This window comes from Ptychodera flava, chromosome 5, assembly GCF_041260155.1.
Source record: "Ptychodera flava strain L36383 chromosome 5, AS_Pfla_20210202, whole genome shotgun sequence".
NCBI classification, from domain to species: domain Eukaryota; kingdom Metazoa; phylum Hemichordata; class Enteropneusta; family Ptychoderidae; genus Ptychodera; species Ptychodera flava.
Genome location: NC_091932.1, coordinates 2,482,436 through 2,501,671, shown reverse-complemented (window position 1 = coordinate 2,501,671; position 19,236 = coordinate 2,482,436). Strand labels below are relative to the sequence as shown.

The window sequence follows — 19,236 nt, the reverse complement described above, 5'->3', positions numbered from 1 at the left end:
GCATTTTCGATAACTTTTCATTTTTGTTTGTCATGTCTTCTCTTCAGGAATAACTTACGTGATAGGTCTCAAATTTGGTCTTTTTGGTTCTTTGGGATTGTATGATTATCATTTAATCAAATGAATATAAAATTGAATATAATAATATTTTAGCCTAATTTTTTTGAAATTTTCTAATATAATAGCTTTCAAAGCTAATTAATTGTTCCATCAGTGATTTTGATATGTGAAAATTATGTAATTTGCACAATATTACTGTTAGGGCAATTTGTCAGATTTTTTATCAGAACATTATATCTTTCATAAAATGATAGCACTACACTTTCAAATGTAATTTAAAGGTTTCTAGGGCTGACTTGATGAAATTTCCACAATACCTGTACTTTCCTCTTTTAAGTAAATCATCATGATATACCCTTTACAGGTTTTTCCATGTTGATTATCATTGCTGAGGACATGATCCAGAAAAAATAGGGTTGAGTATATTATATTCTTTTTTCAGTATTACAGCCATGTACGACGGGCCATGAAAGGCTTGCTTTGATTTCTTTGACTCATTACATCGTCAGCCACTAGTATGCCTATCTTGACTTACAGGACTGTTAATTAAAGAAAAGATGTTCACTTTTCAATTTATTAGCGTCACTTAGCTTTCCAAATTTTGGTTTAGAAATAGCCCAATCACAGGAACATCATGCCATTGATAATTAGAAGTGTGTCAGGAACGAAAAGATTGGAAAAGTTCATGAGGTGAAAACTGGCTCCTTACAGTCTAAATGGAGGAAGGCCAGGTATGCCCACGGAAGTTCAAAAATTTGCTGCTTGCATTTTGCTTGTTATTTTGCTGATTGTGCGTGTCTGGGATAGTATAACCATCCATTACAGAAGGAGCGACAAATTCGTATTGAATTAATCTTGAATTCACAAATTTGCAATAGTGATGGAGCAGTGAACATTATGCAACAGTATGATTATTTTATTTATGATTTATTTATGACAGAGCTATACTCGAGCAGGTAACAAGAGACCATTGAATTTAATGTGGTTCTGGTTTTTAGGAATACTAATCTTATATGCTTGCCCACAATTTTCCAGTAACTTAAATGCTGGAAGTTGCAGTTGCATATTCCTTTTAATTAAAAAAAAATAGGTCCTGACAAATATTTATGCCAAGCTAAATTTGTTATTACAAGGGGAAATGACCTTTAAAATTGTCTCACAATCATATATTTAATCTCTCAGTCCTGTTACCAAAGTGTCAAAAGTGAAGTACAATGAATAAATTGTTTTATGTAGAAAACAATTCTTCAGGTTGTTGTGTATAGCCCAATCGGCTGCAAGTCACTGTAGTCTATGGACTTCAAAATATTTTTCATTTCCTCTCATCTTTTATATATGCTCTATGTCACACACTTTGCATATTTGCATGGGGAAAGCCATATTTGGCAATCCCGCCTATTTAGACTTCCATGAGTTTTCCCAGTCAGTGCTCAACAACATTTATTATACTGGCTTCTCATCTGCTATCTTTTGTATGAAAATGACAAATGCTAATTGCTGCCAATATAATGGGACTTTATGCTTGTAGGTCCGCCACTGACTTGTAATGCCATACAAGTAGTCTTTCACAACTTTTGAAACGCTTGTGTTCCTGTCCTGTAATATCTGTGGTTACAGAAAAAAACTAGTCTCTCTTCCAATTCATTCAGGAGTTTTTGAAATGAATTTTATTCAATATGAACAGCACTTCGTTGTTTTCATTTCATGAAACATGCTGAAATATTGGTCAACTGTGCACAACCTGAACTCTGCTTGCATCCACACAAGATTAAAGGCCCAATAGCTGTATCTTTTTTGCATTATTTTGTGATTTACGTCCAAACTTCAACAAGTTCATAGGAATGTACTCCTTGAGGGGTGTTTATACAGGTAGAATGAACTGTCCACTGGGACTACATGTGCAATTTTGAGCAAGATAAATAATAAATGTTTGCCCAACATAAAATTGCACCCTCATGCAAATAAAGCAAAAACACAGTACGCAGTGCATATATGCATTGGAATCTTCACAGAAACAACAGAGTAGTCCAATCTAATGCATAGTGCTGAAGTGTTTTCCACTGGGACATCATATGCTGTTTCTTTGTAATATTATCAATTTTAAAAAATGGCGGGAAATGAAAATAACAATTAAAATTTAAATTTACTTGTCCAATTTTTCAATGGTAAAAGACTATATCCTTTAAGGCGGAGCCTCCCTTTAAAAGGGCGCCAACCTATGGCGGTGTGTTCACTGTGTAAAAGGGCACCAAACAGGCAACATGAGGGCACACGCTCCAGAAAATGCCACTTTTTAGTTTTTTCGGACCGCAAAAACGCTGACAGACTTCAAAGCGGTCAGCACGAAGCTGCTGCCGATCGAACCCTGTGGTATATTCAAATTCTAACGCGACTGGAAGACGTTTTTTAAGGAAATTCGAGTGTGGTGCTGGGGAATAAATGACAGTTGGCAATTTGAACCGACCGTCAATCAAACGGTTATATAAGCTCTATTTGCAGGATTAGCAAAGGTGACAAAAGATTGAAATCAGTTTGTGTAATTAATGTAATAGAAATCAAACATCGTACTGGCCATGTGTTTGACTGGGAGGAGAACTCCACTAATGCGAGAACCTGGGATTGAAAAGTGCGGCTTTAAATCTGTAGAATTTAAAGAAAACCAGAGAAAAAAGAAATCCTTTTTCAGGTCAACAAATTTCAAGAGTTCCAGCTACAGGGGCTTTAAACATTCAGAAAAAACATTTTTCATCTATGAAAGAACACAAGTTCAAATGTTGAATTGTTACAACTCTCATCATGCATGGCTGAACATACAATGTTACATAAAGTTGGACTACATGCAAGCTTTTGTAATGAAGTTTTAAATTGGCGGTGCTTTTCATGTAGATAAGGATAGCAGCTTTCCCTTTAATTTTGTCCCGAGGCAAAAGCGAAATCCTCTGTTTGCATTCAGAGAAGGGGTAGTTTATGAAACTTTTGTAGTTACATACCAGTCATTTTTACACTGAGTGCCTTTATATAAGTATTCCAAGTTTTCTTGACTTATCAAGGTCAAAATAGAGCAACTTTGTCCCTTAAACCAAACGTGTTCAGTCTTTTGTGTGTGTGAAATATCCACCAAATAGGTAATCCATGTTACACCAAGAGAATATGGGTGACATGTCCCAGTCATTTGCCTTTGACCTTCCTAAAATCTATCCACTATTATCACCTGATGAGTGAGTAATGATAAATGCTAAAATGGTGTGATTTAATCATAACATTTTCATTAGCTTATACAGTATGCTGTTGTAAGAAAACTATGGAGGCAGTTTCCATATTACAGTGGAGAATGAATTATTTGTTCATGGCAATGAGGATCTCATACAGCTTATCACAAAACTGTAAAACATTGAAATTAGTTCTCATCATCAATTCAGAAGAAATAAAACTAACAAAACACTGGCAAACAATTCAAAATAAAACAACACACAAACGCTATTTTATGGTGCCATTCTCACCATTTTTGGGCTAGTGAATGGACGTGACATGAGGTGTCTGTTCTTTTTAATAGTATAATGAACGTGAATGATAGGTACTGTTAATATACAATGAAATTAAATCAATACTAAAATAATACTACAGTTAATTTTCGAACATATGCTGAAGGTAATGCTATGAAATTTAAATTGCAATTACATAATAATATACAAGAAAGAGATAGAATGTCAGATATCTGAACAAAAAATATCACATTAAAACCATTGTAAAGCTAAATATAAAACCAACAAAATCTTTTCCATGCTAATATTCTTCATGTTTGTCTCCGTCTCCTTGAGAGCGAAACAACTCTGATTTAAAGGTAGTTGAGCAAATTCGGATTTTTATATCGGTCATCCTTTTTTACTCACTTTAGAATAATCATATCAATTTACAGTTTATATTTTAAGTAGTCTACTTTCTTGTATTTTGATATGGCTGTATGTAGGCCTGAAATAAATAACAATGACAATAGAATACTTTATAAAACTTTATTGCTCAAAAACACACTCAAGGAGTGCAGTAAGGCAAAAATTACAAAGCTCAAAGTTATAACAAAGTTGTATGAGCTGCTGCTTGTGAGGGGGAGTATCAGAAATACATTTGACAAGGGGTACTTTTCAGAGTAAACAGGTAAAGATAACATAAAAACACACGGAACGATAATTTCATGTACTACATTCGCTGTCGGTATGACGATCACTTTTACAGAGACATCAGTTTATGACAAGTCAATTACCTCAATACAAGTCGTCATATTTGGCGGGTCAGCTTTCCATTAGTGGTACTAACGATGTCAACAGAATGTTGTGAAGTTAATCAGGTCTGGAACGTCGCTCGTATATATGTTAATACGAAAACGAATACGAATACGAATACGAAAATGATGTTTGTTTACAAAATCTCTCCTCAAAATTCTACGACTGGCCGTTTGTTTTTAAAATCTCTACTCCAATGATAGAAACGATATTTCTCGACCTAGGCCCTAAAAAGATGAACGTTTTCTCCAACTTTACATTATCAGAATATCGATGCATATTGTATTATTGTAAAAGTACTTAAGAGTCTTTAAACGCTAAAATTTTTATTAAAAATTACGAATGTTGGTCTAAAAATTAAGATTTTTGTCAGTGACTCCAATACGAATACGAATACGAATACGAAAACGAATACGAAAACGAATACGAAAATAACTTCAGCATCGTGAATTCAGCATGGTGACCTTCTAAATTCAGAAGCTTGCTTGCCACGGATGATCGGAAAGTTGTAATGAGACTCCTTCCAGAGAATTTTACTGCTAAATACTACTTTAATAGAAGGAGATATAATATTTTCACACAATTTTGGGGTTGCTGATATTTTTAGCGGGGGCTATGGTCTGGTTTTTACCACATTAAATTTTACATGTAAAATGAGTATATATAGGCCCGTCATTTGATTTTTGCAGTGCAGTGGCTAGTGGACGCACATCGCCTGGCTCATATCATGAATCGCAAACTGTAATAGAGTAACTGATTTTCCTTTAGAGTTTATGTTGTGATGAAAGAAATAGACTAAATTTTAAATGTTTGATCGACGCGATAATTATTGTAATGGAATGGGCTCTTGGTTTTAGTTTAACTGGCTTTAGTGCGTCTCTGCTACCTCCATGGTTTCAGTAACTTCGGTATTTTGGGGGCACAGGCCTGATGTTTTCTGGGTAGTTTCTATAAGTGTAGTTCTACGTTTCGACGTTCTCTTCCGTAGCCTAATCACCAAGGTAAGAAACAGAATTATCCGGCCTGCCAAGAAAACTGCCCGTTCTAGTCGAAAAATTAACATGAATCCTACAGTCACTTACCTCTTTCGATTGATTAGGCTACGGAAGAGAACGTCGAAACGTAGAATAACCTACACTTATAGAAACTACCCAGAAAACATCACGCCTGTGTTTGGGGGGGGGGGGGACGTAGTTTCTAATTTTTCGTCAAAAGACACTAGAACACAATCTGGGAAAAGCACTGGACATTCCCTTGCAAAATAAATTGGCTCTTTTTTTGTATTGGTCTGCGGACTTTTTAGGGGTAATTAGTACTGGTTCGGGATAAAAACACTGGTCCGGGACCTCGGGTAATTTTCAGGCCCTGCATACGTGCGCATGCGTAGTTATTTACGAACATATTCTGGGCCTGTCCGTCAAAGGAATAGGGGGATCAAAACGAGGCAATTGCCCCACCCCCTCTGGCACAGTTTCATGGCACACACGGTCTAATCCCCCACATTTTTCCCGTATTGCCCGAGGTGGGGGGGGGGGGTTTACATTGACTGGCGCATAGCAAATCATAAATGAATCATAAATGAACTTGAAGCATGAATCTCTCGCTTAAAGTCAACTGGATCAAAGTAAGATTTACGACGATGGCACTCAAACTTGCGATAGTGTCAACTAGTTGTCAGCTAGCCCTGCGTACCGTGCTGTGTGTTCCTGGCGTACAAGTTATATCGCCTAGAACGCCAGCAACATACAGCACGGTACATACGCTGGACTAGTCGCCAGCTAAATTCCGCTATGCCCTTATATTATGTGCCCGTACATGTATAACATATTTTAATATCATGTAGAAATTCAACATTGACTGCACACAAAGCACTAATAGTAGTGTGGATAATATGACGAGGGTTGAAATTGGCAACAGAACTGAAATGGTAGCAGGTATGAATTTAGCATTAAGGTGCGGAATTGTGTTTTTATCGTTTTTAGAAAGTTTAGCTGGAAGTTTAGAAAGCTAAATTAGAATTGTCTAAATCTAAATCTAAACTTAGAAAGTTTAGCCAGAAGCGATAATTATCGCTTTCTAAATAGCGTTCTAAATTTAGAAATTAGCTGAAGTTTATAATCGGGCCTCGGGTGAAAACATTTTTCCAAGGATATATCGCATAAAAACGATAATTATCACTTTCTAAATAGCGTTCTAAGTTTAGAAATTAGCTGTAGTTTAGAAAGTCGGGCCTTGAGTGAAAAAATTTGTTCGAGGATATATCGGATAAAAACGATAATTATCACTTTCTAAATAGCGATCTAAGTTTAGAAATTAGCTGAAGTTTAGAAAATCGGGCCTTGGGTGAAAAAATTTGTTCTAGGATATATCGGATAAAAACGATAATTATCACTTTCTAAATAGCGTTCTAAGTTTAGAAATTAGCTGAAGTTTAGAAAGTCGGGCCTTGGGTGAAAAATTTCTTCCAAGGATATATCGGATAAAAACGATAATTATCACTTTCTAAATAGCGTTTCTAAGTTTAGAAATTAGCTGAAGTTTAGAAAGTCGGGCCTTGGCTGAAAATTGTTCTAGGATATATCGGATAACCAGACATGAACTGAAAATGCTCACGTGTTTTCATAGATATTGCATTTGTCTGTAAATTTAAACTTTTGCCAATAGTTTTAAAGTTTTTTAAGCTGTGATGATCAAGATCATGGACATTATCATGACAGACCAATGACAACGGCCTTTTTATTTACAAATATGAATTCGGTGGAAAAATGCTGAATGTCTTTGGCTTCTGGCATTGTATCAGCATTTACATAACAAGTGCAATTGATTGGTACAGTGCTTCACACTGTATAGGCCAAAGTGATTTTTAAAGTAATGAAAGCCATATACGCATTCTTTCAGAAAACCCTTTTTATTTTTTAAGAACTCAAGTAAAGATAAACAACATGGCTATTTTTGATAAATCTTTCAAGAAAATAGATTAAAATGAGCCATTGAGAAGGACATAGTTTAAAATAGTGTTACGTGCAGAGAAAACGAACAAAAGGGTGAACTCAGCAGTTAACGTTTAAACAAAATTTATTACGAAATAAAACTAATTGCTAAGTCAGGGATAGAGTACAAGCTTTAAAAGTGTACAGACTACTTATCTCAGCTGGGACGGCAAAGCTCCAGTCTCAGAGTTGTAACAGTCAGTCGGATGAATGAACAGTCCTTTGGCTTGCAGGCTTGAAGCTGCACAAAGTCCACAGTATAAACCCAGCGTTGACAGTGAAGGTCTTGAAAAGTCTTGAGAATGACTACTGCTGGAGTTTAGTAACACACAAGAGACACGATCCCAAAAGTCTGACTGGAAGCTGAGCACGTCCCTTTTATAAAGGCATATAAGAACAATCTAGAACTTTTATTGACATGCTAATTACTGTTCTAAAATTATCTCCCTTACGCAACTAATCAACTTTCCAGAACATTCCAAACATGACTAATTGAATTCAAGGTTGTTAGGTCATCAAGGGCAGTGACCCTGAGAATGTTCTAGACTAATTGAACTAAGGTCATGATGAGTGTGGGGGGAAATGACCTACATAACACACCCCCTCTTCAAAAAAGAAAATTTTTCAAAGAAAAATCTTTCTGTATCTTTACAAATGTAATCTTGAAAAGGATTTAAGTACTCAAATTTTTTTTTCCTAAAGTAAAATTTCTTGAAAGTGAACAGCAATAAACTCTAAATACGAGAGAGACAGTCTGCAATTAAATTGTCTCTGCCTTTGATATGTCGAATGTCAAGATTAAACTCCTGTAACATTAAACTCCATCTTAGCAATCTCTGATTTTTGCCTTTAAATTTCTGCAGAAAAACAAGAGGGTTGTGATCAATATAAACCACTATTGGCTGATTTGAAGAAGTAACATAAACTTCAAAATGCTGTAAAGCTAATATCAAAGATAAACACTCTTTTTCAATTGTAGAGTAGTTTCTCTGGGATTTGTTAAATTTGCGTGAAAAATAGCAAACAGGATGATCTACACCATGACTATCCTCTTGCAATAAAACAGCACCAGCAGCCGTATCACTAGCATCTACAGCTAATTTGAATGGCAAAGTGAAATCTGGTGCAGACAACACTGGGGCACTTTGCAGTATGGCTTTAAGTGTATCAAATGCCTGTTGGCATTGCTCTGACCAAACAAACTTTACTTTCTTTTAAGTAAGTTAGTCAAAGGCTCAGTAATTGTGGAGAAATTTGGACAGAATTTTCTGTAGTAACCAGCCATACCGAGAAAGCGCATCAGTTGTCGTTTGCAGTTTGGTATGGGAAAATTTGAAATGGCACTGATTTTGGCATCAACAGGTTTTACCTCACCCTGTCCTACAGTATGTCCGAGGTAAGTTACCCTGCCCAGCCAAACTCAGATTTGGCAAGGTTGGCAGTCAACATTGCTTTGCTCAGTCTCTCAAAGAACTTCCGCATGAGCTTGATGTGTTCCTCCCAGGTGTCACTATACAGGACGACGTCGTCAACGTAAGCTGCACATCCCGTCTAGCCCGGATATGACGTCGTTGATCATCCGTTGGAACGTTGCCCGAGAGTTCTTCATTCCGAATGGCATCACCTTGTACTGGAACAATCCGTGTGGTGTAACAAAGGCGGATATTTCACGAGCACGATCCGTCAGAGGGACTTGCCAAAATCCCTTCAGTAGGTCAAATTTCGTCACATACTTGGCTTTTCCCACTCGGTCGATGCAGTCATCAATCCTCGGGATTGGGAAGTGTCTGTCTTTGTTAAAGTGTTGACCTTCCTAAAGTCCGTGCACATACGATAACTGTGATCTGATTTGGGAACAAGTATGCACGGCGAACTCCAGTTACTTTTACTGGGTTCAATAAAGTCATTGTCCAGCAGGTATTTGACTTCTTCCTGGAGATATTTCGCTTTTGTTGGATTCAGTCTGTATGGATGTTGTTTTACAGGCTTACTGTCCCCAACATCAACGTCGTGATAGATGACGTTTGTCCTCGTTGGAACATCTTGAAACAGGTGTTTTATATTCATGGAGCAGTTCTTTCACCTGTTGTTGTTGTTCTGGCTGGAGGTGTGCCAACTTTGTAGACTCCAGCTTCTCCAGGATTTCTGAGTTCTGAAGCTTGACCGAGCCCAGCTTTGAGTTTAGAGTATTTTCACTCAAGTCAGTTTTAGTATCACTATCTTCATAATGGCCAGAACTGACTGTACTGACAGGCTTTGTTTTAGTAGGATTATCCCTATCCAAATATGGCTTAAGCATATTTATGTGACATAGCTGTTTTTGTTTTCGCCTGTCAGGTGTTATTATGATGTAATTTAAATCACTCAATTTCTTATCGATTAGATATGGCCCAAAGTAACGAGCATGGAGTGGTTTGCCAGGAATTGGAAGTAGAACAAGAACTTTTTGACCTGGTTCAAACTTCCGTTTTGAGGTGCTTTTATCATATTTGTTTTCATTGACTGCTGAGATGACTCAAGATTTTCTCTGGCTAATTCACATGCTTTAGAGAGTTTCGTACGAAAATCTGACACATATTGCAAAATATTCAGACAATCATCATCGTCTGATAGGAATTTCTCTTTAACTAGCTTAAGTGGGCCACGGACTGTATGTCCAAATACAAGCTCAAATGGGCTAAAACCAAGAGACTCTTGAATTGACTCTCTAACAGCAAAGAGCAGAAAATGAATTCCTTCATCCCACTGCTTCTCTGTATCGAAACGGTAGGTCCTAATCATGGTTTTTCAAAGTTTGATGAAATCGCTCAAGAGCACCCTGACTTTCTGGATGATAGGCGGATGACCTATACTGTTTAATGCCTAGCTGATCCATTACTTGTTGAAAACTTCCAGACATAAAGTTGGAGCCTTGATCGGACTGGACACATTTAGGGAGGCCAAATAAAGTGAAAAATTTGACTAAAGCTCTCACTATAGTCTTTGTCTTTATGTTTCTCAGTGGTATGGCTTCTGGGAACCGAGTAGATGTACACATAATTGTCAACATGTACTCATTTCCTGATCTTGTTTTTGGTAGGGGCCCAACACAGTCTATTAGTATCCTACTAAATGGTTCTTGAAATGCAGGAATCGGCTGTAAAGGGGCCTTTGGAATGGTCTGATTCGGCTTTCCTACCATTTGACATGTGTGACAAGTTTTACAGAAATGTGCTACATCCTGCCTGAGATTAGGCCAATAAAAGTGACTGAGAATTTTATGATAAGTTTTCCTGACTCCTAAGTGACCAGCCCAGGGAGTTTCATGGGCCAGGCGCAATATTTCAGCACGGTAGGGCTTTGGAACCACAATTTGATGTTTTATAGCCCAATCGTCATCAACCAAAACATCTGGAGGTCTCCATTTACGCATGAGAATACCAGACTTTGTATAATAGGAAACAGAGCTATCTGAAGTTTTACCTTCATCATCTACCCTGTCAAACAAAGACAAAATATCTGGGTCTTTGTGTTGTTCTGCAATGAGATTTGATCTAGAAAATGTCTGACTTTGGTCAGCAGAAGTTTTACTGGAAGTTTCAAATCCACGAGGGATAACGGAATGATCCGTGTCAAACACCTGACTGAGAAAGGTGTCATTTAAGTCAACATCTGTGACATTATTTTTGAGAGTATTTTGATTCTCGGAAGTTTTCTTTGACATGGCTCGAGTAATGGCACATGAAGGAAATAAATCGGGTATCTCTTGTTCATTGGCTCTGGATCCTGATCTAAACTAGGATTATCAGTCACAAGTGGATTAGTAATGACCTTGTCCCCAGCAAGGTCGTTTCCAAGAAGAAGGTGAATCCCTTCAAAAGGCAAAAAAGGCCTAATACCTAAAGTCACAGGTCCAGAAACAAAGTCCGAAGACAAATAGACATTATGGAGAGGAACAGGAATGTAGTCATTACAATCTACCCCCTTATAAGAACTTTAGAACCTGAAAATGACTTTTCAGAAAACGGCAGGGTATCTGCCAACAAAAGAGACTGGGAAGCCCCGGTATCTCTTAAATTTTGACAGGGGTAGCGGAAGAGAAATCACTAGAAAGTGATATAAAACCATTATGAATAAATGGTTCGAAAATACCCATAATGCTATCTTGAGAAGAATTGACCTTGACCTCATTAATTGGGGATAAGAGGGATTTAACCTCAGAAAATGTGTTGCACACATTATTAGACTCTAATTGAGTTGATGAAGAAATAAAGCCGGTGGGCTTAGATCCACTTTGACTACTTTGACCTTCACGTTTTCTTTTCAATTTGAAACAATCTGACATTAAATGGCCGTCTTTCTTACAATAATTACAAGAAAGTGTACCGAACTGTTTGTCAGAAGGAGATTGAGACTTGGGATCTGATGATGTGGAAGTGTTACTTGAATTTTGTGAACTGTTTTCATTTGATTTCCTACTCTCCTTTGAAAAATTCTTGGATGAAAAGGAGGAGTTAAATTTACCTGCATTGTTTCTGTATGAAAAGGACTGGGATGGTTTGCTGAGAAATGAAGATTTGTGGGTCAACGAATAATCATCGGCCAAACGTGCAGCAACCTCCAATGTATCTGCCTTTTGTTCATTGATAAACGTCTTGATGTCACTCCGGATGCACCTTTTAAATTCCTCAATCAAAACAGTTGTCGTAATTTGTCATAATTCTGACTGACCTTTTCCGAAGAACACCAACGATCAAACAGTTGTTCTTTTGTTCGAGCAAATTCAACGTAAGTTTGATCTTTCACCTTCTCACAATCCCTAAATTTCTGACGGTAAGCTTCAGGCACCAACTCATAGCCCTTGAGAATTAATTCCTTCACAGAATCATAATCTGAAGCCTGCTCTACTGACAACTGAATGTAAATTTCTCTGGCTTTACCCACCAAAGCACTCTGCAAAAGCATAGACCAGGACTCCTTAGGCCATTCAGACTCTGAGCAATTTTCTCAAAATGGAGAAAATATTTGTCAACATCCTTTTCTTGGAAAGGGGGAACTAACCTGAAATGCTTAGTGATGTCAAACTTGTCCGAAGGGAAGAATTTTCCTGACTGTCCAAGCTCTAAACGTTTTATTTCTACCTGTAATCGCTGTTCTTCTAATCGCAATTCTTTTTCTCTCTGTCTTTCTTCCATTTCTAATCTTTCCTGCCTTTCTTTTTCTTTCTGTCTTTCTTCCATTTGCAATTCTTTTTCTTTCATTTCCTTTTCTAATTCCAATTTCTTAAGCTCCAAATCTGCCTGTCTCTCTTTTTCCATTTGTAATTCTTTTTCTCTCATTTGTAATTCTAGTTTCTTGATCTCCAAATTTGTCTGCATTTCTAATTCTAATTTTCTGAGTTCAGAGGTAGACTTGGGCTCATAATCTTTCAGGGTGGATTCCTCAAATTGGCCTAAATCAACTAGATGTTTGGCAATACGGTACTGTATTTCCCTCTTGCGCATAGATCTTTTAACTTCTACTTTAAGGAAATTTGCCAGTGCTATGAGGTTGTCTTTTCTGAGGGAATTAAATGTGTCCTGATCAAGGTCATCCATAAATTCGTCTGGTTTAAATTCCGCCATGATTGGATTTGGCTGAGTTCACAGTGTACAGTAGTTTTGAAAAGGCTGGCAAAATGTTGTCAAACGGCTCAAATATTCGTATCCCGGACGAGCCCCCAATTTGTTACGTGCAGAGAAAACGAACAAAAGGGTGAACTCAGCAGTTAACGTTTAAACAAAATTTATTACGAAAATAAAACTAATTGCTAAGTCAGGGATAGAGTACAAGCTTTAAAAGTGTACAGACTACTTATCTCAGCTGGGACGGCAAAGCTCCAGTCTCAGAGTTGTAACAGTCAGTCGGATGAATGAACAGTCCTTTGGCTTGCAGGCTTGAAGCTGCACAAAGTCCACAGTATAAACCCAGCGTTGGCAGTGAAGGTCTTGAAAAGTCTTGAGAATGACTACTGCTGGAGTTTAGTAACACACAAGAGACACGATCCCAAAAGTCTGACTGGAAGCTGAGCACGTCCCTTTTATAAAGGCATATAAGAACAATCTAGAACTTTTATTGACATGCTAATTACTGTTCTAAAATTATCTCCCTTACGCAACTAATCAACTTTCCAGAACATTCCAAACATGACTAATTGAATTCAAGGTTGTTAGGTCATCAAGGGCAGTGACCCTGAGAATGTTCTAGACTAATTGAACTAAGGTCATGATGAGTGTGGGGGGAAATGACCTACATAACAATAGCAATAGAGAGTTAGTATGAGTAGTACGGAGAAATAATGGAGTGTTTTTGTGTAGGAGTAGTAAGGAGAAATTCCTCTGTATGAAAGTGGCTAACCAGTACTGGTCTTGCAAAGTGCCCTTGCTGAGTAATCCTTAAGTGTAATTGACATCACTGCAGAAATCTTTCAATTTTTTTTCTTTACAGTTGATTGTGAGATCATACCATTCAGTGCAAGGGGTGGAAGCTGTCAAACTGTGAGCGTTTGGCGAGATTATTGTACCATCTCTCGGACTGAATGGTATGAACTCAATGTCAAGCTGGCGACGTCCTCGAAGCCCGGTGTCTTCAGTGTTTCAAAACGGCTGGAGAAAACATCAGGTTAACGTCAAATCAATGATATTTTGGGTTGGCTGGGCATGAAATAAACTGAACCTGTTTGTCCCACTTTTTCCTCGGCAGTTCTCAGGCAGCTACGGTAGTCACGGGCAGTAATTAGTATGACCGCAGTTTTTGATTTAATTCTATTTTACAATGCAATCCAAATTGGTTTGTGGTCACTATAGTATGACTCAAGTACACCACTTTGCATGCAATGGATGTTAGTGTAAACGTGATCAAGGCATGATCCATAGTCTGTTGTTGACTCCTCAATAACTTGTGTGTAGTTGAAGTGCTTTGTCATAAGTTCAGATAGTTGTCTTGTAGATTGTGTTTGCTTTTGTAAGTCAACATTGAAATCACCAATGATCACGGTTGGTAGATTGTACTCAAGTGTATGGATGAGCTGAAGAAGAGCATGTTGTAAGTTTGATGTAGGTGATGATGGTGGATTGTAAACACCAACAATTTGAACTAACCAAATGTTGTTTTGTGTATTGCAATTAAGAAATCTGTATTAAAACAATGCAGTGTCTGTGGGGTAGCTTCAAGAGTGTTTTCTTTGCTGTACATAACCATACCATGATATGGTCTGGTGTTGTTTTGACGGTTTTTATCATCCTGTCTGAAAAGGTTGAAGTCTGCTATTTTGAAGTCATCATTGTGATCGCCGGTTTGTAGTCTTGATTCACTGCAAATTAGTACATCAGCTGAAGTTAAGCTGAAATCACTAGCAACATCTTGAAAATGGCAATGAAGAGATCTCACATTTTGATAAGTAATAATGAATCTGTTCGATATAATATATGGTAATGTGAAACAGAGTTGTAGCATGGAATGGGTTCTCATGCGTTGCATCTCTTGTGTAACATCAGTGCTAACTGATATTTGATTTTCTTGTAATGTGGTTATGTTGAGACCTGTAAGTTTAGTCACTCTGCTTAAAGCAACATAGTGTACATGACACTGATTTCTCTTGTTTGCTGTACTGAAGTCCACAACCACATTGTTAAGTGTATCACCTTGACAACGATGTATTGTTTTGGCACTAGCTGGTCTGAGTGGAAATTGTTTTCTCACAACTTCTGCATTTTTGTGTCTTCCCACTCTAAATTGCCGTGATATCTGTAAAACTGGCGTCCATCTGTGAGATACTTTGTCATGTATTAAATGCCGTTTTTCACGTCGCAGGTTTTTGCCAGCACAATCGTCATCAAATAAAATCCATAGAATAGTAACATGATGCAAATCAGGTCCATCGATGTATTTGATTACTCCTGGAGTACCATTTATCAATCCATCATTTACAGACAGATTAATGCAAAGCTCAATACGCTGATTTGTTCCAATTGATAATTTAGAAACTAACCCCATTGTTTTTTGAGCAGGAAGCATGACAACAATACCTAATGTTTTGTGTTTTATGATCTCAGAGACATCGCCAATGACTGTATCAGTAGCAGGTATACATGTTTTTTATTCCTGTAAGTCTGTCATATGCTATTGCATTGTGGTCATCAACAAGTCTGTTCTCGCAATAAAGATGTACTGTCGACTCATCAATAGATGAAGTTTTTTTATCAACACTGACTATTCGAGTTTGCAGAACTTTTATGTCATGAGATGTATGCTTTCCCTCACGTATACGGTTGAGTAATTTAGCAAAATTCTGGTCATCCTTTTGCCTCATAATATCTGTTAATTCAAACATTTTGAACAGGTCTTTCCAGATGTTGACAGCCAATGGCCCATAATCATGTTGAAGGTCGTTAAATATCCAACCATCAAAGACAGGTTTTAATTGATATAAGTCGCCAAAGCTAACAACGCTGACACCACCAAAGATTTTATTGTTGGCCATTATCTGTTGTAGTCTGAGATTGATATAATTTAACATACCATTACCAACCATGGAGATTTCATCTATGAATATGACTTTTAAGTTCCTGTATTTTGCTTGTAGAGTATTAAGTCTTTCTGATGTCAGTGGTCTATAATGAAAACCTTGGGATGCAGGAATTTGAAAAGCTGAATGAATTGTAGTACCCTTAATGTTGTAAGCAGCTTTTCCAGTAGGTGCAACTAGTAATAAGTGTATGTTGTCAGGATTTTCACCAGGAAGATTTGAAAGATATTTTAAAAGTACTTGATACAATGATTTGAGAACAAGAGATTTCCCTACACCAGCGCCACCTGTTACAAAAATATTTACCGGCTCTGTCCTTGTTTTCATCCAATGTACTATGTGATGAATATTTCTTTTTGTTTCTTGTTGAGTTTCTGTAAAAGTGGATATAATTCATTATCAGCCATTCGTGGTTGTTGAAGATCTTCAATAATGGGATTATTTGTACTGATGCCAATGTCCTGTCCAATGTCATATTTAGAATGACTCTCATCACATGGTGCAAACATACTCAATGTGTCACTTGGCCTTGATCCTTCTAAAATGTCTTGATGTTCCTGATGTTGTGTATTTGGAGCAACATTATCAAACATATCAATGGCTGTGTTTTGTACTGCTTCAATAGCTTGATCTAATTCCTGAGCATTTTTATTGTACTCCTTTTCTTTAGAATCTACTTCAAATTTCACTTGCATGTAACGATCATAGTATGTTTTGCACCCTGCAAGGAGTTCATTTTCATTTCGCCAAGGATAAAACAACATTATTAACTCTCTGTAATGATTTTCTTTGTCTTTTTCCCTATGGAAACGAACATATCTGATAACTTTACTTTTGGTGCGTTTTTTATACACAAGGCCACGTATCTGATATATTGTGTTGTTTTCATCATCATCATCCTCTTCATCAGTTTTGTAGAAGTCATCATTATCTTGATAATGATCTTGCGGGTTATCTTTTAACTTTTGAAAACTGTACCATGCTGCCAAGTCTGCCAAGCACAATTTCTCAAGGGCTTTTGGGCGCCTCTCATATTTTTTCAAGATGCTATCACTTTCTATGTCAGTAGCATTTGGACGCATGTTTTGTATGTCATCAAGAGGTTTCAATAGGATAACTCTATCATCAGGGGTGATGTGTTAATAAATGTGAAGCCGCGTGAAGCTCTTCTTAGTCTCATTTGCATAACAAGGTAAACAGCTTCTTGAGCACTAACTTCACATGATTAAGGAATTTGTTTCCTATATGCCTGACACTTTCTCTGATATCATGACATCCTTCCTTGCTTCTTCCACAGCCCTACTGAGCAAATTACTCATTCCACGTTGAGCTTTACTAATGTAAGATGCGATGTACATGGCACATGCATATGGATCAAGAATGAATTGAATGTCCATGTTTGCTCTCCAAGCTTTGAGTAGGGTTTCATTGTAGCTGTTAATTCTTATTTCATTTGGTGACCTCTTGAGGAATATTTTATCTGATGTTAGAGATGACTGTATTGCATTAATATAGGTTTGTTCATCAAGTTGTACAGTACCAGAATCACATAACTTGTAACCGCATTTTGCGGTATGCGGCAAACATGCGTAACTGTGCGGTAGCATTGTTCTCTCCCGCAAGGTCTGCGGTATCTATTGTTTCATGCCCACTTCCCATTGTTTTATTGCCGCAAACACTGCGGCAACGCGTTTGCGGGAACTCACTGATGCCTCAAAACATGCGGCAACAGCATGCGGCAACACACTGACAACTCAAATGCTGCGGTAACACCTAGTTGCGATCGCATTCTATTGTTCTAAATGTTGAAACTTGTGCGGCAACTGAATGATTGACAGCTTCAAAACCACAGCTGAAGAAATTGCGACTCTGTAGGCCTACTACAAACCAAATATAAATGCAAATTTGAACTTCACGGAGTGGTCAGCTGTAGGCCTACACATCAAGACAGGAAAGGTGATTGGGAGTCAACTTAGCATGCTGTTCACAGTAATTGAGCACCAAATCGCCAAAATTGTAAAGGGAAATATAAATCATGTCTTTCTCTTTGGTATACAACACAATAAATAGCCTATCACTGTAAAATATTTCTCTGGCTGGGTGGGTCGGGTGCGGTATGTTGCGAGTTTGAATCCGATCGATAATTTAATAAATTTCTTAAATAAAGATGACATCGCTGATCTGAGAGAGACGTGATGTCGAAGAGAAATTTATTCGATGATTGTGACCATCAGGTGAGTCACGGTCCGGTGGTAAGTTGATGCCACAACACATCGCAGAAGACATGTTTTCTATTTTTCAATGCAAGAAGTGAATGCCGGTGAACTCGGAACTGATCACTGATCTGTACCAGTCATTTCAACTTTAGTGGTTGGTATATGCTCAAATACAGTTTTAAAATTTCCACAAGTACGATCCACGACTAAAAATGCAGAATTTTTGTTGAAATAAAGCTTTCCTCATTTTCACTCATAAATTATCGTCAACCGATCATGACACCCGTTCCATAGCTTCATGTTTGTATCATGCGAGGAGAGTGAAAAATGACCATGTACTCCCTTGTGACCGCGTCAAAGTTTGTGAAGAGATAATGTAGGATTAGTGCTATAAAGCCTTCAATGACAGTAAATTGCGAACAATAATTCTACAGACGCATTTATTTCTCTTCGGACGGGTGAAACCTCAGGCACCCATGCGCTGCGTAATCTGCTTGATCGATCGTGAAACCATGGAGGTAGAAGCTTCCTACCTCCATGGTGAAACTAACAGGGAGTCTGTAAATACAACTGGTCATCAGTGTAGTGCTCATGACTTTCCTATTTTACATCGTTTGTCCTAACTTTTGTCACTGTCATTCAACAATCTGTGGAGAGACTGTGCTCTAATGCTATAGAAATATACCGCCATGGTAATATTTAGAACTGTCGTATCTCCTTATGTTTCCCGGTCGGACAAAGACGCCTCTATGACAGTACGGTCAGATAAGTCCCCGCAACCTAGTATAGAAAGAATTGTAGTCTATACACAACGATGTGCGCTGTGGCATAGGTAGTTACCCATGTTTGCGCTTTGAAATGCCCGATCGGACAGGTTTCGCAGTTTACGGTATCGAGACCATCTTTGTTCATAGACCTTAAAAACGGATCCGTTTTTAAAGTCTATGCTTTGTTACTATTGGAAATAGATATTTTGGCAAGTTTACTGTGAATAAGTGGCGACTTTTACCTGTATGCAATAGACCTTGGTGTTCCGTTAACGGCAATCGAGAGCTGGGTACATACTGAGCCAAAAAAAAGCAGTCTTGGATTTTAAAATCGCTTTTGTTTTCGCACAACGAGCCTTCAAAGCGTCAACTTGACGAGTT

General features: G+C 37.7%; 1 long non-coding RNA gene across 1 annotated transcript in view; it reads left to right on the top strand.

The window, feature by feature from the left end:
- The window catches only part of LOC139132764 (uncharacterized), a 220,931-nt gene that overhangs the window by 140,829 nt on the left and 60,866 nt on the right, over window positions 1-19,236 (top strand). The window lies entirely within an intron of this gene.